We start from the raw sequence: 7,456 nt of genomic DNA, 5'->3' as shown, positions 1-7,456 counted from the left end.
AGAGAAAGAGAGACAGAAATCACTCCCCACCCCACCCCCAGGGATGGCCATGCCACAATACCTTCTCCTCTATTCTCTTCTTGGGATCTTGGGCACACGTGCACATGTGCCTGGCTCACGCCAGTTTAAGCCACTGGGTCCAGGTCTCGAACTGCAGTCGACCACACAGGAGTCCAGCGACATAGCCATTACACCATCTGCTGGTCCTCCCCATACATAGGATTTTATAGGCAAACAGTCTGAACACAAAATCTACATCCTCACTTAAAGTGTTCTGGTTTTGGCAATTGAAACAACCTTTCAGAGCTTTGATTTATCTTATCTATTAAATTAAGATATGATGTTTAGTTTTCTATGATACTGCACTGGGTCATGGTATACAGAGAGCTGGTAAAACATAATTTCTGGGTATGTCTCTAAGGGTGTTTATATTAGGTCATTGGAAAAGTCATGATGCATTTTTGCATAGAAAAATACATCATAACTTTTCCAACGACCCAATAGAAAAGATTAACATTTAAACTGATAGACTGAGTAAAGATCACCTTTACCAATGTAGTGGACATCATCCAATCCACTGAAGAGCTGAATAGAATGAAGCCTGAATAGAGCAAATGTGTTCTCTCTTTACAGGCTAGGACGTGCATTTTCTCCTACCTTTGTACAGGGGCACTCCTGTTTTGAGGGCCTTTGGTCTTGGATTAGAACTAACCATTGGCCATGGAGGCATGGGTGGGTAGCATGCTGAACTGCAAAGCTAAAAGTCGCATGGTGACCATGGTTTGAAACCCTGGCCTGATTGGCCTAAAATATGTTGGGTATGCAACATGAATCTCAGGCAATGCCCAAGGTTAAACTAGCTGGAGGACTGAAGGAAAGGGACCACTGTGACCACTGTGTGACCAAACCTGTGGAGGGTGTTTCTCTTCTCCTCTCTTCTCCTCTCCTCTCCTCTCCTCTCCTCTCCTCTCCTCTCCTCTCTCTCTCTCTCTCTCAGGTGTGCATAAAAACTCTATCATGAAGAATGAAAATGAAACTCAAAAAAAGAGAAAAGCAATCATGAGTAAGATGTTCACAAAAAAAAATCAAGAAACCATAGGAAACAAGAAATTACAAAATGGAGAGTCAACAAACTGGGGCAAAGGGTAAAAACAGAACCGTGTTAAAGGGACTGTACAGTAAGGATGATTAAAATAAAGAGATAAGAGGATGAATAGAAGCCACAATAAAGGAACAGAAGAGTATGGGGGAAAGAGGAAATTTGAAAAAGAATCATATAAACTTTTAGAAATAAAAAATAAACTAATCGTTACTGAAATTAAAAACTCAAAGAATGAGTTACATACACATTAGCTCTAGTTGCAGAGAGAATTGGAAGGGACATTTGAGAAAATCACCCAAAGTAAAGAGAGATAAAAAGAAATAGAGAACTGTACAAGAGTTCAAGAGATATAAAAAAGAGAAAGCCAAGAATACATCTCACAGGAGTTCCAAAAAGCTTTCATAGAGAGAATAGTAGAAAATCACTATTAAAAATAGTATGGTTTGGGGTCAAGCAGGTGGCGTGGTGGTTAAGGTTCTGGACACACCCACATGGCCAAACATGGTTCAAGTCCCAGACCTCCTGGTGGCTTGCTTTCTCACTTTCCTTCTTTCTCTCCTCACCCCTTGTGTGTATCTTTCTCTGGTCAAATTAAAAGAAAATGAATGAACAAATAAAAAAATAATTAAAAAAATATTATGGTTACATTAGTAGGAGTTCTCCAGAGAATGAGAACAAACAGGATGTGCACACATGTGTGAGTATGTGCACACATACATGTACATGCAGTCAGTGAGAGAGTTATTATAAGAAATTGGTTCATGTGATTATATAAAGTAAGAAGTCCCAAGACATGTAGTTAGCAAGATGATGGTGACTTTCTAGTCTGACTTAAAAGAGCTAATGGTACAAGCTCTATTTTGAAAACCAGCGCAGTCTTGAAATCCAAGAAGAACTGATGTTTCTATTCAAGTCTAAAATGGAGAAGGGACTGTGGTGTGGCCATGCCCCCTGGGGCGGAGGGGTGATTTCTCATTTTCATTCTGACTGTCTTTGTCTCTCTCTCTCTTTTGCTCTCTCTCTCTCTCCCTCTCCTCTCCTCTCTTCTCCTCTCTCTCTCTCTCTCTCAGGTGTGCATAAAAACTCTATCATGAAGAATGAAAATGAAACTCAAAAAAAGAGAAAAGCAATCATGAGTAAGATGTTCACAAAAAAAAATCAAGAAACCATAGGAAACAAGAAATTACAAAATGGAGAGTCAACAAACTGGGGCAAAGGGTAAAAACAGAACCGTGTTAAAGGGACTGTACAGTAAGGATGATTAAAATAAAGAGATAAGAGGATGAATAGAAGCCACAATAAAGGAACAGAAGAGTATGGGGGAAAGAGGAAATTTGAAAAAGAATCATATAAACTTTTAGAAATAAAAAATAAACTAATCGTTACTGAAATTAAAAACTCAAAGAATGAGTTACATACACATTAGCTCTAGTTGCAGAGAGAATTGGAAGGGACATTTGAGAAAATCACCCAAAGTAAAGAGAGATAAAAAGAAATAGAGAACTGTACAAGAGTTCAAGAGATATAAAAAAGAGAAAGCCAAGAATACATCTCACAGGAGTTCCAAAAAGCTTTCATAGAGAGAATAGTAGAAAATCACTATTAAAAATAGTATGGTTTGGGGTCAAGCAGGTGGCGTGGTGGTTAAGGTTCTGGACACACCCACATGGCCAAACATGGTTCAAGTCCCAGACCTCCTGGTGGCTTGCTTTCTCACTTTCCTTCTTTCTCTCCTCACCCCTTGTGTGTATCTTTCTCTGGTCAAATTAAAAGAAAATGAATGAACAAATAAAAAAATAATTAAAAAAATATTATGGTTACATTAGTAGGAGTTCTCCAGAGAATGAGAACAAACAGGATGTGCACACATGTGTGAGTATGTGCACACATACATGTACATGCAGTCAGTGAGAGAGTTATTATAAGAAATTGGTTCATGTGATTATATAAAGTAAGAAGTCCCAAGACATGTAGTTAGCAAGATGATGGTGACTTTCTAGTCTGACTTAAAAGAGCTAATGGTACAAGCTCTATTTTGAAAACCAGCGCAGTCTTGAAATCCAAGAAGAACTGATGTTTCTATTCAAGTCTAAAGGCAGGAGAAGACCAATGTCCCAGCTCAAGAAGCCAGGCAGAAGGAGCTCCTTTTTGCTTGCTGAGAATCAGCCTTTTTGTTACATTTCTGATCAGATGTGGCCCACTCACATCTGGGAGGGCGATCTGATTTACTCAGTCTACTTTTTTTTTTTTTCTTTTTTTCTATAGAGGGCATGCACTCGCCAGAGAAAGACAGAGAGAGATTTGGGGGGGGGCAGTGGAAAAGCACCCCTCGGGGGGTGGCTATGCCACAATCTTTTCTTCTTCATTTTCCTCTCAGGATTTAGGGCATGAATGCACATGTTTCTGGCATGTTTTTCAAGCTGCTGGATCCGGCACTTGAACTGCACAGCAGCCATGTGGGACCCAGCCACCTTAACCATCGTGTCACTGGCTGTCCCCTTAGTCTACTCTTTAAAATGTTAACTCATCCAGGAACCAGCTCGTGGTGTGATGTTTAAGGTGCTGGACTCCCACATATCTGACCATGGTTTGAGTCCTAGATCTGAAGGCCTGAAAGTCATGCCATGTGCGTGCATGCCCAAAATCCCAGGAGAAGAATGAAGAAGAATAGATTGTGACTTGGCCATCCCTGCTGGTGCTGATTTCTTAATTATTTTATGACATGTGCTATTATCTATGCTCCTGAGGTTATTCTTCCCTTCTGTATTTATATGGTAGAAATACCACAGATCCGTGGTCTCCAACCTTTTTGGCACCAGGGACTGGTTTCATGGAAGACATTTTTTTCCAAAGACTGGAGGGAAGGATGGATTGGGGATAATTTAAGCACATTACATTCACTGTGCACTTTATTTCTATTATTATTACATTGTAACAGGTAATGAAATAATTATACAACTCACCATAATGCACTATTTGCAGCCACTCCCCAGCGCTGGCATCACTGCCTCAGCTCCACCTCAGATCATCAGGCATTAGATTCTCATAAGGAGTATATGATCTAGGTCCCTCACATGTGCAGGCTACAACAGGGTTCGCTGCTGATCTGACAGGAGGCTGAACTCAGGTCCTAATGCGAGTAATGGAGAGCTTTGGTCACCACTCACTCCTTACCTCCTGCTGTGCAGCCAGGCTCCGAATAGGCCACAGATTGGTACCAGTTGTGGCCCTGGGGATAAGGGGCCATAGATGGTGTGCTAACATGTATCTTTTCTCAACCCTGTGTGCAGTCATGTCAGATTGGAAACTTGAGTATTTCTTTAGCTTTTGTTTTTGTTTTAATTACTAGAGGGCACAAGTATTAGCTAGAGAGAGACAACAAGAGAGAAACCACCCCAAATAGGGTGTGGTCATGCCATGATCCCTTCTCCATTTCTTCATCCTTTTGGGATGTGAGGTATGCACGCACATGTCCCTGGTAGGATTTTCTAGCCCCTAGGACTAGGTACAAACTGTAGTCAGCTTTGTGGTCTCTGGCTCTCTTAACCAGTAGGCTACAGGGCTGGCCCAGAAACTTGAGTACTTACATCCTAAAAATCAACAAATGCCACAAACCAGGGATTCCTTAGCCCATCCCAGTTAAGAACTGGTTGTTAATGTTTATCAGCAACCACTGGATTCAAGAAATAATAATTTATTAATACCACTCCCAGGTATATACTTAAGAGAACAAAAAACACATGTCTCAAAAATCTTGTACTTGAATGTACAAGTATTACACATAAGGGAACCAGCAGTTAGTGTAATGGCTATGTCGCTGGACTCCCACGTAGTCAACTGCGGTTCACGTCACAGACCCGGTAGCTTAAAACTCACGCCGGGGCGCGTGTGCGCGTGTGCCCAAGATCCCGAGAGGAAAATGGAGGAGAAGGGATTGTGGCGTGACCATCTCCCCTGGGGGGTGATTTCTCACTTTCTGTCTCTATGTCTCTCTCTGTCTGTCTGGCGAGTGCATGTGCCCTATAGCGAAAATCTCTCAAAAAAAAAAAAAAAACCCAAAGTATTACACATAATAGCTCAAAGGTGGAAACAACCCAAATGTTGATCAATTAATAAATAAAATCTGGTAAATCCATACAATGGAGTATTATTCAGCCTTAAGAAGGAATAAAGAACTAAAACATGCTACAACCTGGATGAACCCTGAAAACATGCTAAAGTGAAAGAAGCCAGATATAAAAGACCACATATTACATGATTCCATGTATATGAAATTTGCAGAATAGAAAAACCCATAGAGACAGAAAGTAGATTAGTGGTGCCTAAGGTTTAGGAGTGAGGGAAGGGGGATAAACTGGTAATGGGTATGGGATTTCTCTATGGAATGACAAAAATGGTCTAAAATTAGTAGGGATGGCTGCACCAATTTGTGAATATACTAACAGTCATTGAGTTGCACACATTAAAAGGGTGAACTTTAAGGCCAACAAATGGTGTCATGGTTAAGTCGCTGGACTCCCTCACGGCCAACGGTGGTTCAAGTTCTGGACCCAGTGGCTTGAAAATCATGCTGGGCACATGTGCATGCATGCCCAAAATTCTAGGAGGAGAATGGAGGAGGAGGGATTGTGGTGTGGCCATCTCCTCTGAGGGACGATTTCTCAGTTTCTCTCCACTGTCTCTCTCTCTCTCTCTGGCTGGTGCAGGTACCTATGGCAAAAACCTCTAAAAAAAAAAAGTGAGTTTTATCGTATATGAATTATACTGCAATTAAAAGAAAGGAAGAAAAGTAGGCAAAGAAGTTGGTATGCAGGTTTACACATCTGAATAAACATATTTGGGCTGGATAATGGCACAGTGGGAAGGTTCTGGGTCCATGTTGAGGACCTTCCTGAGTACTATGATACATATCTGCCCATGATCCAGGCTAGCTGAAGCTGGGGTTGGGTTGTGGCACCGAAACCCTGTTAGGGGAGGGCAAGCAAAGACAATAAATAGCAAATAAACAAAACACAACAAGGAGAAAAAACACCTCAATATATCACCAGAATGAGAAATATGAACTTGCCTAACAAAAAGACAAAAACTCTCAGACTGGACTTTTCAAGGTTCCGTTGAATATTGACTATGAAAATACATTTCAAAGATAATGAAAGGCCAGTCAGTGGCATGGTGGTTAAGGCAACTGGACCCCACATGGTGACTACGTGGTCTGAGTCCCAGACCAGCGGCTTGAAAAACACACTAGGCACATGTGCATGCATACGCAAAATCCCCAGAAGAGAATGGAGAAGGGACTGTGGTATGGCCATTCCCCTGGGGGATGCTTTTTCACTTTCTCTCTCTCTGTGTCTTTCTCTGATGAGCACGTGCACACTATGGAAAATCCTAAACTTTTTTTTTTTAATCAAAAGATAGTGACACACGGGACCAGCAGTTAGCGTAATGGCTATGTCACTGGACTCCCACGTAGTCGACCGCGGTTCGAGTCCCAGACCCGGTGGCTTAAACTCATGCTGGGTGCGTGTGCGTGCGTGCCCAAGATCCCGAGAGGAGAATGGAGGAGGCGGGATTGTGGCATGGTCATACCCCCTGAGGGGGGCGATTTCTCACTTTCTATCTCTCTGTCTCTGTCTGGCGAGCGCATGCACCCTATAGCAAAACAAAACAAAACAAAAAACCTCTTAAAAAAAAAAAGATAGTGACACAGAAATGTTAAAAGAACAGGGAAAATAGGGACTGTCTCCTTAGCCAGTGGTTACATGAGCTGGATCCTACATTGCCTTTGTGGTTTGAGTCCCAGACCTAGCAGCTTGAAAACATACCAGGCCTTTGTGTGTGTACCTAAAATCCCAACAGGGATTTAATGAAGAAAATATTTGCAAATAATAGATCATCTGATAAAGTTCTCATCTCCAGAATGTATAAAGAACCACAACAAAAGACAAAACAAGCCAAATATAAACAAAGGACTTGAACAGACCCTTCTTTCTTTTTCTTTCTTCCTTCCTTCCTTTCTTCTTTTTTTCTTTTTTCTTCTTTTCTTTCTTCTCCCTCTTTCTTTTCTTTCTTTCTTTCTTATTCTCTCTCTCTCTCTTTCTTTCTTTCTTTCTTTCTTTCTTGAGGTTTTTTCCTTAGGGCACATACGCTTGCCAGAGAAAGAAAGACGGAGATAGAGAGAGGAAAGGTATGAAATCACCCTCCCTCCCTGGGAGGATAGCCATGCCACAATCCTTTCCCCATTTTCCTCCCAGGATCTTGGGCACATACACACACACATGCTCAGTATGAGTTTCAAGGCACAGGGTCCGAGACTTGAACAGTGGTCAGCCATGTGGGAGTCCAGGGATATAA

The sequence above is a fragment of the Tupaia chinensis genome, unplaced genomic scaffold (assembly GCF_000334495.1).
Source record: "Tupaia chinensis unplaced genomic scaffold, TupChi_1.0 Scaffold000047_1, whole genome shotgun sequence".
NCBI lineage: Eukaryota > Metazoa > Chordata > Mammalia > Scandentia > Tupaiidae > Tupaia > Tupaia belangeri.
Note: the sequence above shows the minus strand (reverse complement) of the source record.